The sequence below is a fragment of the Xyrauchen texanus genome, chromosome 29 (assembly GCF_025860055.1).
Source record: "Xyrauchen texanus isolate HMW12.3.18 chromosome 29, RBS_HiC_50CHRs, whole genome shotgun sequence".
NCBI classification, from domain to species: domain Eukaryota; kingdom Metazoa; phylum Chordata; class Actinopteri; order Cypriniformes; family Catostomidae; genus Xyrauchen; species Xyrauchen texanus.
In genome coordinates this window covers 19782704-19802834 of record NC_068304.1, presented here as the reverse complement: position 1 = coordinate 19802834, position 20131 = coordinate 19782704, and the positions used below count along the sequence as shown (strand labels likewise).

Genomic DNA, 20131 nt, shown 5'->3' with positions numbered 1-20131 from the left:
GAACGTCAAGGTTACTGTTGTAACTGATGGAGGGAACGAGATGTTGTGTCCTCCTGGCCACGTTGCTGAACCGAGCCACTGTTACGGCCGAACCTCTTTGTCGGCTCCTCAGGCAAAATCCTGAATGAACAGACGCATTTCCCTCCCTTTATACCTGGGGGCAGGACATGCAAATTGTGTATGCCAATTTCTCATTGGCCTTTTCTCAAGTACAGAGATGCACGAGGCTCTCAAGAGAGACCCCTCGTGTTGCTTCTTAAACATAACGTCTCGTTCCCTCCATCAGGGAATGGAGGTTACAACAGTAACCTAGATGGTTTCCTTTCTTCCACTGAAGCACGCATGATTATCTTTGGAACATGTTGAGATAAAATGGATCATCAGATTTTGAAGAAAAGAAAAAGAGCAAAATAGAGCCATTTTTACTAGTGGTCTCAGACATTTGGACCCCATTGTAGATACGATTTTGAGAAATAATAGAAAATAAGAAGCAACACAATAAAAATAGGCATTGTAACAAGTAAAACAAGCTGACTTAAAGACCTACAGTATATGACTCTCTATGTGAAAACTATTCATTATGGACATCTACAGCACCCCATGAGGAGGCATAGCAAGCTGTTTGTTTTTAATTGCACTAAATATTTGGCACATCTTTATGGTACATGCTATAATGTACAAGATCATTTCTAAAAAAAAGCAGATTCTCTTTTGTCTACCATCTCTCTCTGCATTTTCTTTTTTCTCATTTCATTTCCCAAACCTTCTTTCACCTCATTTTTGTTCACAGACTTTACATTTTCATCATCTTTATGGATGTCTGTCTCTCAAGCTCATTTTTTTGCAGGCACTCCAGTTGAAGTGCTTCTATCTTTGGAACTCTCTCTTGTGACCATAGATTTCTGTTGAAAAGAGACACACATTCTCTGTGGAGCGTCTGCTGAGTTAAATTACCAAAGATGTGGAGCACAGAAACCAGTGCAGGCAAAAAAGAAGTGCAATAATTTCACTGCTTTCACAACCAATTTGTGCAGACTTGCCTGAGGAACCAATTAAAAAAATTTTAATAATCACAACTGCATTAATCATATCCAAGTTTGTAAGCAATATGCAAAGGCATATTTTCACAGTAAAAGCAACGAAATAATGTATTTTAACATACATTAGTGTGTTGCCAACAGCTCAATTATAGCTATTAGAGGACTATGGTGAGAAATCAAGCAAACAGGTGGCTCGTGCTGCTTTCACTGCTGCTGCTAAGGCAGATTAAATCACGCAATTGTGATTGCGTGTGTGGGTGAGTCGCTTGAGATCGCATAATGTTCTCCATCCTATCCAATTATAAAAATACATTTCAGCTTTTACATTCTATGGTAGCAGCAAAGCTCTTGCCTACTTGTTTGAGATGTTTCTATCCTTAAAGCCACCACTTCAAGATGACGTGCAATGCGAAAAGCAGGACGCCGGGGGCTCCATCATTTAATGTTGTTACAGCAATTCCCGTCTGATAGCATTTATTTCTGCTACTCTGCATCTCTTACCAATAAACAGATGAACTACGGGACTGTGCAATACACGTGATGCTCTAAAAGGCGTGAACGTGCTTAAGTTTTGACTTTTATGTGTGTTTTTGGCAAATCTCTTTTTCATTGTTGATTTTCAATAAAAATCACACTTTTATCAAATTATATTGTTAACTTCTTTTTATTGGAAATATAACTATCCCTATACAATGTATAATTGTTCATAAATGTATTCTTTTATTTTTCTTTTTTTTTTTTTTTTTTTTAATTCTTTTTTTATTTTGATTTTACAGGTCCATACAATAAAGTCAATGATATTACATGTCAAATTTTTCCTTAAGTCATCTGTAAATGTACATTAATAACTCAGAAACAAAGAAAAGTATCACAGACTCGGTAACCATTACTATAGTAATCAGGGACCCATTAGGCCTTCATTCTACATTACATACACATAACCATTTTTAGACATAGTAAAATCAAAATGAGAACTAAACAAACATGTTGGGGTAAATCTCAATGACTCATAAAGCCCTCTACCGAGGGAAAGTAGAGAAAAAAATAAATAAATAAATAAATAAAACCAAAATCCACTTTAAACAAATGATGGGCGTAATGGAGTAATATACGTTATCCATCTTTCCCATCTTTTCAAAAAAAGTTTCCTGTTGCAATCTCAAAGCAAAGGTAATCCTTTCCATCTTGAAAATATCATAGATAATGTCAATACATTCCTCTACGATAGGTCTTCCTGGTTTTAACCACCTTCTAGTAATAGCTTTTCTACTAGCAGCACTTAGGATCTGAAATAAGTATTTGACATGAGAAGAAACATTTTCTGTTGCTAAGGCCCCTAAATATAAAGACTCAAATTTAAATTGAATATCCGTCTGAAAAATGCTTTGCAAAACTTTATATATCTCCCTCCAAAATGGGATCAGCACTGTACAAGACCAGAAAATGTGAAAATGATTTGCTTCAAGGCACCCACAATGTCAGCCAACACGCTGAAGAATTGGTGTAGTGCTTCTTTTGAGTTGGAGTAATGAAAAACCTCACAAGGTTTTTCCAGCAAAACTCTCGCCATAGAGATGAACTGGAAGTTTTCCACTGTATCTTACATAAGTTCTCCCAATCTTCTTCCTTTAGAACAAAGTTTCCTTCCCGTTCCCATTTTTGTTTTACATACAGTGAACTACCTTTTGTTTGTTGTAGCCCCTTGTATATTCTTGAGATGAGCTTCGGTTAGAGCCAGCAAAATAGGCCTCCATAAACACTTTTAACAAAATGTTATCCCAGCCTACTATTGTACACCTCTTCTGCATTTGGTCCATATGATGCCGGACCTGAAGGAATCTGTAAAAATCATCCTTATCTAAGCCAAATTGCCTCTTCAGATTTTGAAAGCTATTTATAGTGCCCTTATACAAAAATGTACAGTATGCTGTCAAACCTTGCAAGGTCCATCTCTTAAATCTTGCGTCCCATCTATTAGGCAAAAAATCTGTATCGAATGCACACCATTTCAGAACCTTTACCCCATCCTTCAGGTTATTGTGAGTTATTACCTTGCTCCATATCTTAAGTGACAAACATATCCATGGGTTTCCCAATTCCTTTAAATTGAATAGCAAATCCTTGTCCCCAATTGCAGCCTGAATTGGAAATTCATCTGATATAGCTCCCTCAATCTCCTTCCATCTAGCACAGTAATCTGGGTTGCACCAGCATATTAATGGCCTCAGTTGAGCAGCAATATAGTAGTCTTTTAAGCATGGGAGAGCTGACCCGCCCTTGATTTTTGACAATTGTAAACTCTGGTATCTAATTCTTGGCCTTCGTCCCTTCCAAATGAACCTTGAAATATGCTTGTCCCACTCCTGGAATTGTTGGTCAGGAATATCTAGTGGAAGAGACTGAAAGAGATACACCAACTTCGGCAAAATAACCATCTTGACAGATTCCACGCGTGATCCGAAATTGAGGAAAGGTAAAAGATCCCATCTCCTTATGTCTTCCCTGATCTTTTTGTTCAAGGGGAGGTAGTTAAGTGAGAACAAATTTGTCAAGTCCCTTGGAATGTTCACCCCTAAATATCTAATTGAAACCGAGTCCCATTTCAAATTATACTTATTTTTCATATTTACAGAAGGGTTGTAATCAAAACATAGAATTTGTGTTTTTGGAACATTCAACTTATAACCAGAAAAGGATCCATATTGCTCCAATAATTCAAATAGCCGTGCCAACGATTGCTCAGGGTCAGTTAAATACACCAGTACATCATCAGCGAACAACGAAATAATTTGTTCTCCCCACGCATAACAATTCCTTTAATATTGTTGTCCTGAATGATCCATTGGCTCAGGGGCTCAATAAAGATTGCAAACAGGAGGGGCTAATTGGACATCCCTGTCTTGTTCCTCTTTCTAATGAAAAGGGGCTAGAGACAGCCCCATTTATTTTAATTCTTGCCCTTGGGCTATCGTGAGAAGCTCGTAATGTTTTAATAAAGGTACTGTGAAATCCAAATTTGTCCAAAACTTTATACAAAAAAGACCAATTTACACAGTCAAAAGCTTTTTCTGCATCCAGCCCCACTAGTACTGCATCTAAATTATACTCTGTTATATGATTAATTACGTGTAAAGTCCTTCTAATACTATCTTGAGTTTGTCTTCCGCGAATAAAGCCCGTCTGGTCAATACTAATAATTAATGGTAGCAGTCCCTCTATTCGTTTGTATAGTATATGGGTAAATATTTTATAATCCTGGTTCAACACGCTTACTGGTCTAAAATTACCGCATTCAAACTTGTCCTTCCCCTCTTTCGGAATTAAGGATATTACCGCCTCCCTCCAAGAGGGAGGTATACTATTCTCTTTAAGAACCCAGTTAAAGGTGGACTGCAGCACCGGGGTCAAAGAACCCTCCATGACTCTGTACCATTCGGAAGGGAACCCGTCCGGACCTGGTGCCTTATTTGGTTTAAGATGCGATATGGCTGATCGAATTTCTTTCTCTGTAATTTCTGCTACAAGATTCCTACTTTGTTCACTATTCAATTTGGGCAGATGAATTTTCTGAAAAAAATCTTCCATTTTCTCTCCCTCTATTTGAGGCTGGGAGTATAGTTTTTTATAATAATTTTCAAAGCAATCTTGTATTTCATTTAATTTGTAATGCATCGAATTAGTAATAGGATTTTTTATTTTATGAATTGAATTCTCTGCTTGTTGTTTTTTCAGCCTATATGCTAATAATTTGCTGGCTTTCCGCCCCCTTCATAATATTTCTGTTTTGTAAAATTAACTTTTTTGTATATCCTTTGTATAAATCTCATTTATTTAGTTCTTTTTCTTCCTAAGTAGCTCTCTATTTTTCCCATCATTTGTGTCTTTGTGGTGTTGTTCCAATTGTTTTAGTTCTACTTCTAACTGAATTAACTCTTTTTGTCTTACTCTCTTTAGGTGAGCACTGTACCCAATTATCTTGCCTCGAAGCACAGCTTTACATGCATCCCATACTATTGGTGGGGAACTTCCCCATTGTCATTCTGTTCTAAGTATTCAGCAATATCCCTCTTAATTTGTTCCTTCATCTGAATTAGTACACATGTGTTCAACCTCCATAAAGTGTCTTTCCGGTACTGTTCAAGATTTAGTTTTAAATAAATGGGGCTATGGTCTGAAAGGTCCATGCTCCCCACATCGCAGCCAACTACCCTGTTTAGATCTTGAGCAAAAGTAAAAAATAATCAATCCTCGAATACACCAAGTGTGGATTTGAAAAAAAAGTGTAGTCTCTCTTTGAAGGGTTTAATTCTCTCCAGATATCAATTAATCCGATTTCTTTCATAGACAGATTGATCTTTTTACTTATCCAATTGGGCTGGACTGTGTGTGTACTTGAGGCATCCAGTTTGGGATTTAGTCTAATGTTGAGATCCCCCCCGCAGATTAGGACCCCATGGGTCTCCGCTGTTATCAAATCGAATATCTGTTTAAAAAACTTCCAGTCAGAGTTAGGAGGAGCGTAGATGTTGAATAGGGTAACCAATGAGCCCCTAAATTTCCCCTCACCAGAATAAATCTTCCCTCCGTGTCGTTTTTTTCAAAAATGGGTTCGAAACTAGTCTTGCTGGATATCAATACTGCCACCCCCTCCTGTGCCCGCACGTATCATGATGATGAGTACTGATGCTTAAAGCCCAATCGATTTAATTTAGCATGTTCTGTATCCGAAAGATGTGTTTCCTGTAAAAGCACACCTCAACTCTCTCTCTTTTTAGTTTAGTTAATATCTTACTTCTCTTGATGGGGTTGACAAGGCCATCCACATTATAAGTTGCTATTTTAACTGATTGCATTCAGTGTATACTAAGAGGAAAAATGAGAAATGAAATAAGCGACAAAAAAAAATAAAAAAAAAAAAAAAAAAGATAAAAATAAAAAAATAATAAATAATAATAATAATAAAATAAATAAAAATAACCCTAAATGACCATGAGTAATAAAGAGAATCACAATATATACCCCACAAACTACAAAGAACGGCAGCAAGAACTGCTGCGACACCGAGAACACCATAAGAACAATAAAGACAGAAATAAAAAGACTTCCAACTGTGGGGTCTTAATATTGACCCTGGTGAAGCCCTGATGGAAAAAGGGCTCTGAGGTAAAGCCTCCCCCCTTACGAATGGGTGAGGGCCTTCATGCATGACTGTCTTGGCAACATAAAAGAAAATCTCCCGACATTTACATTATAAACTTAATTAGTTATGCAGCCCGTTCAGTGCTTCTTTAGTAAACAGGACGTGTTAAAGGATTTAGCGTTAATTCCTCTCTCTACTGAGAGTCCCAAGCGGAAAAAGAAAACAACGACTCAACAGACTCACCCGTTATATTTCCAGTAAACTTCGCACCAAGCAATTCTCAGTTAACTAGTAGTCATCCTGAATCCTGATGTCTGAAAGCCTGTAATCTTTCCTTAAAATCTAAAGCCCTGCCAGCTCTGTGTCGGTTCCCTGGTCTCTTGACGGTGTGCCACGTGAACCGCTGGATCCGCTCCAAAAGCGAGTCCGGTGTTTAATTATCGACACCGGGAACCCCTCCTCGCCATATCCTCCGTAGCCTCCTCCGCCCGAACCGTACATCACAACTCCCTCCTGGTAGAAAACTCTAAGCCTGGCGAGGAGCGGCGTCTGAAATCGGATTTTCTTCTCCTTCAATACCGCTTTTGCTTGGCATATTCCTTCAGCTTTTTCAAGACATCCGGCGTCAGTAGTCGTGATCGAGATTGACTCTTTTCGAGATATTGAAATCCTCGCTTTTGCCAGGCCATTCTCAACAGCTCTTCTTTCATCCTGTAGCTTGACATCTTGACAACGATGGATCTCGGCGTGGCTTCCCGGGCGGCCTCGGCATCAAGGCACGGTGAGCTCTTTCCACTCGAAGTTCAAATGTAGCTGGAAGCTCCAAACCCTCCCGCAGCAAATGCTCCACATACACCACCATCGATGGGGAATTTTCCTCCGCTCCCTCTTTAACACCGTGAATTCTAATATTTTCTCGTCTGGGCGGCCCTCTAAATCAGTCAGCTTAGCGTCTAGGTGGATCTGAAGGTGTAGCAGTTCCTGCACGGTATCCTCCGCCACTTGTAACCGTGTTTCAGTCGCGTCAATTCTCCTCTCCGCCTCTTCGATCCTCGTATTGGATTTATTAATTTCTTCCCGAATCGCGTTCAGCTGCTGACTGCTGTCTTTTCTGAACTCTCTCAGCTCTTTAAGTATGAGGCCAGAATCTCGGTCTCACTTTGATCCGCTCGAGTTGCGTATGCATATCCTCCTCGTCCTCCATTACGCTGCTAGGCGATGAAATTTAGCTAGCTCCTTCGACGTCGAGTAACTCCGTCTGCTTTGACTTTTTATTTTTCCCTCTGGGCATTCTCAAAACCCACTGTCTTAAATCACACTTTAAATTAAGTTTGTTTCTAAATATTCGGGTTGTAGTGGGTTACTTTGTCCGAAATTGTCGGGAGCACGTTCTCTAAGCTGCCATCTCCTGGTTCGTCAAACCGGAAGCCTCTCTTTTATTTTTCTTATTTATTTTTGAGTATTTTGTTTCTTAATTAAGGTCAACATCCAGTCATGTTCTTTAATTTGGAACCATATGGAAATGGGTCATTGTTTATTTTGTTCCTTGATCAATAGGCCTATACTTTAATAAAAGGTGTTATCTATCTATGTTTATCTAATATCTGTACAAATATATTGTACTTAATATATAGTTGTATGGATTTATATGATTTTCCTAGTTTGTGGATGAATTAGAGGTATTTTAAAATGCACCATTTCTTTATTGTTTTACATGACAACCACTGAGAATGTGAGGTGACACTTCTTAATGTTCCATTTCTTAACATTAGTTTGTTAACAACATTAGTTTACATGAACTAACAATGAACAAAACTTTTACAGCATTTATTAATCTTGGTTAATGTTAATTTCAATGTATACTAATACATTTTTTAAATCAAAAGTTGTATATGTTAACATAGTTTAATGACTAGTTACAGAGCCTGTCACAAAAGGTATGGTTCTCTTCTCAGGAAGTAAAAAATAGGTAGGAAATGAGAGAGTAGTTTGTGACAAAAGAAAGGATGACAGATTTTCATTTATTGTATAACAATTCAAAAGTGACTAAGGCTGTATTAGATTACCTAAAGACAACAGGTCTGATTAGAAGAATATAACATCATGTCCTTGGGAAATAATATGATTCAGATTATACGATTAGATATCAGATATGTTTTTCATATGTGACAACCCTGTCTCCTTCATCGAAAGGTGCGAATAGTATTTGGCTTTATGTCCCCTTTGCAATGTAAAGGTGTTAGCCACCCATACCTCGGTGTTGAAAGGAACGGCCAAAGATTGGTGGTCGGCAGAGAGGAGAAATGTAAGTTCTTGGGAGCAGTTCAAAGAATCCTTTCTGCAATCATTCTTATCCGACGATTACAAAGCAGAAACAATAAAATGGCTTTTGGAAAGGAGACAAGGAGCCCAGGAATGTATCCGAGATTTCGCTTTCCAGTATAGAGCTCAGTGTCTGACCTGCAAGAGTGATATGTCTGAAAAGGAGATTGTTCAAACCATCCTGCAAAACTGCAATCCCAAACTAGCAATCACAAACTAGCAAATTTGCTATGAGGTACAGTGAAGGATGTAAAAGACTAAGAGCAATTGGAGCAGCATTAACTAAGGTGAAAGTGGTGAGGGAGTTCCCTACTCCACAGTCCCTCAAGGACTTGTAGAGATTCTTGGGCCTAGCAGGATGATACCATCGATTTATTCCCTGTTTCTCAGAGCGAGCAGCATTCCTACACATTTTCCACAAAAAAGACGCAACTTGGACCTGGTTAGAGGACTGTCAAGAAGGCTTTTGATAACATCAAGCAAGCCTTATCTGAAGCTCCTCTTTTGTCTCCCCCTGATTTCAGCAAACCATTCAAAGTCCAGATTGTCACCAGCGATAGTGGTCTGAGAGCGGTGCTGACTCAGGTAGCAGAGAGTGAAGAACATGTCATTGCATATGCCTCCAGATTGCTCCATGGTGCTGAAAAATCATACTCCTTGTCTGAGAAATAGTGCTTGGCTGTCATCTGGGCTATTGAAAAGTGGAGACCTTACCTGGAGGGACAACGTTTTAAGATAGTCACAGACCACGCTGCCTTAACTTGGGTCTTCAACCATCCCAAACCCTATTCCAGACTAACAAGCTAACACGCAATATAACATGGGAGTCAGTCCAACCAAAATGGATGGATGTGTGTGTGTGTGTGTGTGTGTGTGTGTGTGTGTGTGTGTCAGCTAGGAGTTCTGTGTTCATCAGTATTATCCCTTACTACCTCCTAACATTGATACCTAATGCATTAACTAATCTTAACGAATAGGACATTATTGTAAAGTATTACCAGATTTTCCTTTTATAATTAAATGTTAAATTTTTATGTACAAAATGTTTCCCATTTTGTGCTGTCTGTTATCTCTCTTTTTTTGTCCTTGTAATATGTTGGCCACTTTTTGAGCCATGGAGCGGTCAGGGGCGGAGGAGTCCCCTACCGGCCGCTGAAACACGCCGGGGTCTGAGACCGCCGACCGAGAGTGGGGAGGGGCTCGTTGCCGACCGCCTGGAGCGGGAGAACCGCTGCCAGGGATGGGGGAGACCCCTTCTGTTCCCTGAGAATGCGGCGGGGCGTTCAGTCCGCCAGGGGTTGGAGGACTCCCTCCGATCTGCCCGGAGAGGCATGACTGTCGTCCGTTAGAGGGTGGAGGAGTGGCCAAGGAACAAGCTACACCGTATCCCTCCTCCTTCCTGGGTTTCGGCACCAGTGTAAAGCAGTTCAATGGAAAGGAGGAAGCAAGAACTGGCCTGGCGAAACAAACAATATTTTGACAAACACACACACATGACGGACATGTCCGTAAACTATCTCTCTCGCTCGTCGCACCACCATCCCTCTATGAGGCTTAATTAGCCTGATAAGGCACCGGGTGTGTATAATCACGACTTCTATCAAATTAGAAGCATCACATTTCTGCCTTTTTAAGCCTCGAAAAAATTGGCCGCACTCACTTTCATTGTTGGTGCCTCGCTGTGACCTCAATTTTTGCTTTGTTTTTTTTTAAGGAGGGATGAGTCTAAATTAATTTATATGGTATTCAAAACTACTCCACAAATGCTGTCAATTGAGCTTAACTTGTATTGAACCCAGAATCTCCCTTTAAAATGAAAACACTGAACTCTTTTAGATCCAGTGCATTAATACATCATCAGTTTGTTAGAGACAAACAACATTTCTCACATAATAACTGTGATCATGACAATAGTCTGCAGAATTAACAAAACCAACCTGCTCTCATAGAACATGCTCTCAAAGAACATGTTACTATACATTTTGCAAACTGACATTTAAGTGCCTCTTTCTATGTTTTGCTTAAGTTTCCTGGTGAAATGAACACAATAGTACAATTGATGATTATAACTTTATACATTTATAAAATGTATTTGATCTTTAATTCTGGTTTGGAACTCCAATACAAAATGAACAGGCTTATGGAGAGAAAGAGATTGAGAGAATTTTAGGGCAGCTGGTGCCACCTAATACAGGTAAGTAGTCCTATCTGTGTGATACACAAATGCACATGCAGGCAGCATCACCTTTGTAGCAATGTCTAAAAAGGGTGGAAGTGTGCCATATACTGTATATAATCGCCATTGAAATGCAAAATCATCTTAAAGCTGAATGATGTTTCCAGTTGGTTCTATTCATATTCATGCTTCATTTCCTCACCAATCATCACATCCTCCTACATCCATCCAATTTGCAAACTCCCCATATACTGTATAATAGCAAAAGCACAGTTACAGTTTGCTAGACCCACAACGTCCAGCAGGCTCATCAGACAAATTCACACTCGCATTGGACTCCATTCAGTTAATGCTTTATAGAAATAAAATTTAAATTCCTTACATAACTCCTAATTCCCTATTCCTCCTTTCTTAAGACTCTTACACAGGTAAAACACAAACAACATTCACTGACCATATCTTACTCTTTCTCTCCCTCTTTTGTTTTTAAGTTGCTTTTTGGAGATCTTGACCAGTGTGACTGCTCAGCAAGGGTGAGCCGAACACTGTAGAGAAGGTGTCTGTGTTCCCTTGGCAACGAAACCTCACAGCTGGCTGCAACAGAAATGTAACTGAAAGAGAAAGCAGACATTCACATGCTGGGTGGACTTGTATGTACTGACTCGCTGCTGGCCAGGTTGCTATCACATATTCAAAAGCTCAAATTTAATGTTGTCTGTCTGTCTTACTATAAGGTTGGTAGCAGGGAGGGGAAACCCAGTCCAGTGACTGTAGGGTTAACTGTCTCCCAGCTGAGGATTAATCTAATCATAAAATAGTAATTTTCAACGGCTTGGCCCAAAAGCTTAATCTAATTTCATGTGAAATGATTAAACCCTTTTAAAGATGGATACATTATTGCTTGTTAGGCCTCTCTTGGGAAAAATGTGTGATTATCATGTCATATTTTTACATTTATAACGTAATTAATTTTTTGGAATATTTTCGAAAAATATATTTTTTCCAGATAGAAAATGTTCTTCTATACTGAAGTATCTTTGATTGTGTAAACGTGAATGTGACCGATCTTAGGTATATAGCAATTACCTCTGTTTGATGATCCAAAACTGATGTGCTTGTGATCGTGAGACCCGCGTAAAAGAGAAAAACATGCGAGGAACAACGGGGTAATACATAAGAGAAAATGTATTTCATTTAATCTTGTTGTGTTGTGTAAAAGGAAAGACAGTAACGCGCAGAGACCTTCACCCGTATTGTCTTCACAATTGTAAGACCGATAAACGGGCTTACAATTGTGACGTCATTATGTGATTACATAAATGAACTGGTGAATAATTTTTTTTAACCAGTTCATTGAAAAGAACCGTTCGAAAGATCCGATTCACGGAAAAGAATCGGATTTCACATCACTACCTGCTGTTTGCGTGATTGACAACTGGAACACGAACAGGCATTTCGGCATGTGCACAGCGAGGGGCACACATGAGAGATAAACAGGCGTGATGCGATCATATGGCGAAGAGAGTCTGAAATCGTTCATTCATTTACTATTTAGTGAATGGCAGTGAGTGCACTATATTTTTGTATTTATTTATTTATTTATTTAAATAGCAGGGACAATGCACATTAATCAACATTTCAGTTTATACTTCAATGTAAATGTACCAGAGTTAGCTAATAATGTAATTTTCATCTGTAGTCCCTAGGCAGGTTACAACAAATCAGTGTCCACTATCCTCAGTACAGTGAAATTCGGACGCTGACGTATACACCGAGTGTCGGAGCTTTGGTGCTGTCGCAGAAACAACATCACATGCACTTTTAAAATCCTTGGGCCTTACTTGTTATTCTTATTTAATAGTATATGAATCTTAATATATTAATAATAATATTAATAAATCTTATTTTTTCTATATATACTGTATGCTAATATAAAGGGTAAACTAATTTTATCAAATAAAGTACATTTTAAAATGTATCTGTATGTTTTGTCTCTATATGTTATTTTGTTATTCTTCTTGTTTTTTGGTGATTCACATTTTTCTCTGCACAGAAGTCTAATAACAAACATCCACTTGAGTTCAGATCAGGGAGGCCGTTCCTCCCAATCACGCCTTTCCAGGTGTCCCTGTCATTTCCCATGTGTGCGTTGAAGTCACCCAGCATCACTATGGAGTCCCCTACTGGGGCCCTATTCAGGACTCCATTCAGGGTCTCCAAGAAGGCCGAATACTCTGAACTGCTGTTCGGTGCATATGCACAGACAACAGTCAGGGTTTGCCCCCCCACAACCCATAGGCGTAGGGAGGCGACCCTCTCGTCCACCGGGGTAAACTCCAACGTAGTGGTGCTCAGCCGGGGACTCGTGAGTATCCCCACACCCGCCCGTCGCCTCACACCCTGGGAAACTCCAGAGAAGAATAGAGTCCATCCCCTATCCAGGAGTACGGATCCAGAGCCAAAACTGTGCGTCGATGTAAGCCCCACCAGATCCAACTGGTAACGCTCCACCTCCCTCACTAGTTCCGGCTCCTTCCCCCCCAGTGAAGTGACATTCCACGTCCCCAGAGCAAGCCTTTGCTGCCCGGGTCTGGTCCGTCGAGGCCCACGGCCTTCACTGCCGCCCATATGGCAGCGCACCCGACTCCTGCGGTTTCTCCAATGGGTGGTGGGCCCAAGGGATGTAGAGGGGGGTTTCACGTCGCTTCTTCGGGCTGTGCCCGGCCGGGCTCCGTGACAAGCCCGGCCACCAGGCGCTCGCCGACGAGCCCACCACCTGGGCCTGGCTCCAGACGGGGGTCCCGGCCTTCCTCCGGGCAGGGTAACGCCTCCTCTTTCCGTTTTTCCATGGAGTCATTGTGAACCATTCTTAGTCTGGCCCTTCACCTGAGACCACTTTGCCTTGGGAGACCCTACCAGGAGCACATGGCTCCAGACAACACAACCCTCAGGATCATAAGGGCACACAAACCTCTCCACCACGATAAGGTGCTGGTTCCCGGAGAAGTGCTAGTCATGGATTATCTATAACAAACACAATGTTCGAACATAAGGATGCTCATAAGTGTAAGTGGTACCAGAGCACCCTAGGCCGAAGGTCGATGATCGATTTTGTAATCGTGTCGTCGGATCTAAGGCCATATGTTTTGGACACTCGGGTGAAGAGAGCGGCAGAGCTGTCAACCGATCACCATCTGGCGGTGAGTTGGGTCAGGGGGTGGGGAAAGACTCTGGACAGACCTGGGAAGCCCAAGCGAGTAGTGCGGGTGAACTGGGAACGTTTGAAGGAGGTCCCTGTCCGCGAGATTATTAACTCACACCTCCGGCGGAGCTTTTCAAGCATCCCTGCGGAGGTTGGGGACATTGAACCGCAGTGGGAAATGTTCAAAGCTTCCATTGCCGAAGCCGCGGTGGAGAGCTGCAGCCTCAAGGTTTTAGGTGCCGCAAGGGGTGGTAACCCTCGAACACCGTGGTGGACACTGGTGGTCAGGGAAGCTGTCCGACTGAAGAAAGAGGCCTTCCGGGATTTGTTGTCCGGAGGCAGTTGCAAGGTACCGACAGGCCCGAAGGGCTGCGGCCTCGGCCGTGAGGGAGGCAAAGCAGTGGGTGTGGGAAAAGTTCGGAGAAGCCATGGAGAAGGACTTTTGGTCCGCACCAAAGTGCTTCTGGAAAACCGTCCGCCACCTTAAGAGGGGGAAATGGGGAACCATCCAAGCTGTATACAGCAAAGATGGGACGCTGTTGACCTCAACCGAGGAGGTTATTGGGCGGTGGAAGGAACACTTTGAAGAACTCCTAAATCCCAACACGCCCTCTATGGTAGAGGCAGAGCCGGAGGTTGATGGGGGATCAGATTCTATTTCCCTGGGGGAGGTCACTGAGGTAGTCAAACAACTCTGCAGTGGCAAAGCCCCATGGATTGATGAGATCCGACCAGAAATGCTGAAAGCTTTGGATGTGGAGGGGGTGTCATGGATGACACGCCTCTTCAACATTGCGTGGAAATATGGGACAGTGCCTAAGGAGTGGCAGAACGGGGTTGGTGGTTCCCCTCTTCAAAAAGGGGCATCAGAGAGTGTGTGCCAACTACAGGGGTATCACACTTCTCAGCCTCCCTGGTAAAGTTTACTCCAAGGTGCTGGAGAGGAGGGTTCGGCCGATTGTCGAACCTCGGATTGAAGAGGAACAATGCGGTTTTCGTCCTGGCCATGGAACGACGGACCAGATCTTTACTCTCGCAAGGATCCTGGAGGGGGCCTGGGAGTATGCCCATCATGCCACTACATGTGTTTTGTGGATCTGGAGAAGGCGTATGACCGGGTCCCCCGGGAGAGACTGTGGGAGGTGCTGCGGGAGTACGGGGTGGGGGGGTCCCTTCTTAGGGCGATCCAATCCCTGTACATCCAAAGCGAGAGCTGTGTCCGTGTCCTCGGCACGAAGTCGAGTTCATTCCATGTGGGTTTTGGTCTCCGCCAAGGCTGCGCTTTGTCACCAATCCTGTTTGTGATATTCATAGACAGGATATCGAGGCGTAGTAAGGGTGGGGAAGGTGTGCGGTTCGGTGGGCTGGGGATTCTCATCGCTGCTTTTTGCAGATTATGTTGTCTTCATGTCATCATCGGTCCGTGACCTTCAGCTCTCACTGGATCGCTTAGCAGTCGAGTGTGAAGCAGCTGGGATGAGGATTAGCACCTCTAAATCTGAGGCCATGGTTCTCAGCAGGAAACCAGCAGGAAACCGATGAAGTGCGTACTCCAGGTAGGGAATGAGGTTTTGCCCCAAGTGAAGGAGTTCAAGTACCTCGGGGTCTTGTTCACGAGTGAGGGGACAATGGAGCGGGAGGTTGGCCGGAGAATCGGGGCAGCAGAGGCGGTATTTCACTCGCTCTATCGCACCGTTGTCACGAAAAGAGAGCTGAGCCGAAAGGCAAAGCTCTCGATCTACCGGTCAATTTTTGTTCCTACCCTCACCTATAGTCATGACCGAAAGAACTAGGTCGCGAGTACAAGCGGCCGAAATGGGCTTCCTCAGAAGGGTGGCGGGCTTCTCCCTTAGAGATAGGGTGAGGAGCTCAGTCATCCGTGAGGAGCTCGGAGTAGAGCCGCTGCTCCTTTGCGTTGAAAGGAGTCAGTTGAGGTGGTTTGGGCATCTGGTAAGGATGCCCCCTGGCCGCCTCCCTAGGGAGGTGTTTCAGGCACGTCCAGCTGGGAGGAGGCCTCGGGGAAGACCCAGGACTAGGTGGAGAGATTACATCTCCACACTGGCCTGGGAATGCCTCGGGGTCCCCCAGTCAGAGCTGGTTAATGTGGCTCGGGATAGGGAAGTTTGGGGCCCCCTGCTGGAGCAGCTGCCCCCGCGACCCGACTTCGGATAAGCGGTTGAAGATGGATGGAGATGGATAAATGGACATTTTTCTCTGCATATAGCTGCCTGCTTGGCCGGGAGAAGAATGTCTAGCAAAAAATGACACACATTGATCTGTTTCTCACTCACCTATAATATCACTTCTGAAGACATGGATTTATCTACTGGGGTCTTATGGATTACTTTTATGCTGCCTTTATGTGCTTTTTGGAGCATCAAAATGTTGGCATACAGAGCTAAAATATTCTTCTAAAAATCTTCATTTGTGTTCTGCAGAATAAAGGAAGTCACACATATCTGGGAAGACATGAGGTTGAGTAATTGATGAGAGAATTTAACATTTTGTATGAAATATCCCTTTAAAGTGATAGCTGAGCCATAATGTAATATTCTGCCATCATTTCCATACCCTCCTTTTGTTCCAAACCCACGTGACCCTTTGTATTATATGGAACACAAAATATGTTAGACAGAATGTTAGGAACTGATAGACTCGGTCACCATTCACTTTCAAAATATGGAGAAAAATACATTCACTGAAAGTAAATAGTGACTCAGGCAAACATTATGTCTAATATCTCCTTATTGTGTTGCATGGAAGTCATTCGAGTTTGGAGCAACATGATGGTGAATGATGACAGAATTTCCATTAATAGTAATAATAATTCTGTAATACATGTTAAATGTGTATTATGTAATGGAATATAGGGGAGTTAACATCCATTATGTCATGTGTGAATGTAATGAGTTACTCACTACTTGAGTACTCTTTTAATTGGATACTTTCTAAAGTAATTGTACTTTTACTTGAATACAGTTTTCGGCTACTCTACCCACCTCTGCCCACTGGACATTTCACTATGAAACTGCAGCCAAACATGGAATGAAGCATGTAATTTCAGTTTTGCAAAAACTTTGTAATGCTCACGTAAACTTCATGAGACCAGGCTGAACAAAACAGAACATCATGAGTGGAAGATGCTTAGCAAAATGAAGAAACTTCAAAGTGCCTTAGAGCATGTCTACATCAGTTTTTGCATCACAATGACACATTAAACTTGCTCAGAGACACAAAAATGTCAAAAGAAACTATGACCTCTTAGTCCAAACCCTTACTAGCCTTGGGATTCAAGCATCAAACTCAATAAATGATGGTCCAGATCTCTGCCTGTGAGTAAAAAACTGGAAAACATGGGAACAATGTCTACATGTCAAATTAAATTCAAAAGTCTTGATTTCTTTTTTTCTCAGCTTCAAATGTCTTTTAAATTTGTTTAGCCTTCAGACTTTTTTTTATTTCTGTTCTCTAAGAAATTCCAGGCTCTGATTTCAGTATTATTCTTATTGGTCCATTCCTCCTTTTAATACCCTCTCAAAGGACAATCCATTTGTCTTGTGCAACCAACATAAAAGCAGATATAAGCTTAGGTATATTTTGACTCATACACGTTTCTGCCTGAATAACTTAAATGTCATAATTATCTTGGCATAGATGAGAAAAGTTAACTTCTTATCTACGAAAATTCCTAATTACACACCAAATTACACACCCGTTCCACTTTTGATCCTGATTCGATACCAGAGTTGTTTTTTTTTGCATAATCAGTTTATAACATCTTTGCATTATTGTGTGGAAATAACTGGAAGTACTGTTTAATATGCAAAGAAACACAAACCTTTAACTACACATTATTTCACTATAAATTCAAAGCTTATTAAGAAACACTTTATTTTTAACTAGTATACAAGATAATGTATCAGCAAAATTAACAGAAATTCAAGTACAAGTCATCCGTGGAAATTTTGGCCAAAATTTGTTTTAACTTGTATCTGGACTTTAAAGGATTCAGATCTCTTTTTTTGTTCAATGTATTTGTAAGATATCAGCTCACTTTTTATTCACACAGTCACTTTTTGGAACCCCTGCACCTGCATACAGTAGCTAATCAAAGACTGCATAAATATCTCACTCACTCACTCACGCATGCACGCACGCACGTCTTCATTATTGCCTGCAAGTATCATAAAATTGTTGTGAGTTATCGCTCATCGTGTCTATACACTGTCTGGATATTACTCACCTGCTGTTTGCCGCTCTGTTCAACTGGATTTACTCACAATGTTTACATCAATGTTTCAATCCTCTGTTCAATAAACCCTGCTACCACGCTTTGTATTTCACAGTTTAATTCACTTGAACCGAACTATTGAGCATCTGATGTTGTTCGTTTGTAGCGCTCAAATATTGTGCACACGTGAAGGCTAAAAATAGCCGCGGGTGTGTGTGTGTGTAAACAGAGCTGCGCCATTCAATAACGCGTTGCAACTGCCAGTGCATTTTATATGTTTACTTATTTAACACAGCCTATTGTGATTCACAGAGCTATCATTCGTCTTCAAGTGGCTTTGAATAAAATGCATGAGTCATGATCTGCTTTAATGGCGTTTTAACAGTTATTTTATGTACTTTTTTTGAGCTTGAAAGTAACAAACTTTAAAGTATCAGATTTGGGTCGGGCTCGGATCGGGACATCCCTACACCAAATTAACAATAATCTTACTTAAACAATAACCCATTTCTTGTCAATATTTTTGACTGTGTCCTTACATTGTACATTGCACATGCAAAACACTTTCTCTTTGTACTTTCTGCTCTGAGAATGTACAGCATATCCGTGCTAATTGGGACACTGCCCAAAGGAAACACTGGATCAGTTAACAGCATGCATAGCTACAGTATCTGTGCCCATTCTTTGTTTTTGTGCCCAAGAGCAATGAGTTAATATGCTCCCTTTCCTTGAGTCATATTCTCCTCGGGCAACTGTAGACCCTTCGTCATGCCTTGCTTGACAGAGCAGACTTCAGATATCCACAAGGGAAGCCACCAGTCAGGTCCTCTGTGCTCAGCCCACGGAAGCTGGTCTATTATGATAACCCACTGACACGTCTCTGCTATGTAATGCTGACCATGACTGTACTGAGAAGAAAACAACATTCACAGACCTTCAAGGCACTTAAGGATTTAACTTTGCAAGCCCATAGAAAAACGTTGTACTGTGTAAAAAGTAGAAACCTGCAGTTAAGTACCTCATTCATGAAACTTTTATAAATATATGAGTATATTCTGAGTAATTTGCACATCAAATTTACCTTCCTGAAAAATTTCCTAAGGATTCACAAATGCTTCGTACACCCCAGATTTGTAAATGTGTATGTTAGTGAATTCCAAACATCCGTAAATCTGTTCTTTTTTTTAACACATCAATCCAACTCTCCACACATTTACATTGATATACATCCTCTAAATGCAAATAATGTTTCTTCAAAATTAAGAAATTTAATCAGATCCCAGAGCCAAGTTGCAGCAGAGGGTTTGGGCCTTCCACAACAGGAGTATTCTTTGACTGGCAATAAGGGAAGTAAAATAAATGACTGTTTTGTGGTAAGGGACAAGTTTTCCTCTGGGATTCTAAATCAGAATCAGAATCAGAATCAGCTTTACATGCTTTAAATGCTACAGCTTTAAATATGACTATCTGAGGCGATGGTGGAATAGTGACCACATTCATCTCACTCTTCACTTTAAAGAAGTACTTCCAAATGTTTTCTAGCTTTGGAAATGTCCAAAACATGTGAGTTAAGTGGCCGGGTGACTGAGAGCATCTATTACAGGAAACATCAGTATCAGATTGGCTAGTCTGGCCCTAGAGAGATGCATTCTATGGACAACCTTAAACTGAATTAGGTTAAGTTTGCACAGGAAGAAGAGGAGTTTACGTCCTCCAAAGCTCTCTCCCAAACCTGATCTGATAGATATAAATCTAACTCTTTCTCCCAACCTGCTTTGATTTTATGTAAAGCTGGAATATGTTCAGGCTCTATATGATAATAAAGGCAAGATATATGGCCTTTTAACATGGCACCTACATAAAGGTTGTCAATGCCTGAAGCAGGTGGGATCTGAGGGAATGAGGAGAATAGGTTTTAATAAAATGGTGAACTGAAAAAGTTGCTGCAACTTAAAATTGAAATAAAAATAAATTAAATCTTTTAATGTAGACAGTCCCTTTCTACTCCAGGTTAAAAATG

The 20131-nt window shown here is 41.2% G+C and overlaps 1 protein-coding gene across 5 annotated transcripts in view; it reads right to left on the bottom strand.

The window, feature by feature from the left end:
- LOC127623319 (CMP-N-acetylneuraminate-beta-galactosamide-alpha-2,3-sialyltransferase 2-like) overlaps positions 1 to 20131 on the bottom strand; it is a 55148-nt gene that overhangs the window by 20078 nt on the left and 14939 nt on the right. For 2 of the 5 annotated variants that reach the window (XM_052097728.1, XM_052097730.1), the window contains exon 2: positions 11133 to 11289. The exons of the other annotated variants lie outside the window; for them this stretch is intronic. The gene's annotated coding sequence lies outside the window, so the exon portion shown is untranslated. The remainder of the gene's footprint in view (positions 1 to 11132; positions 11290 to 20131) is intronic. 5 annotated transcript variants of the gene reach the window in all.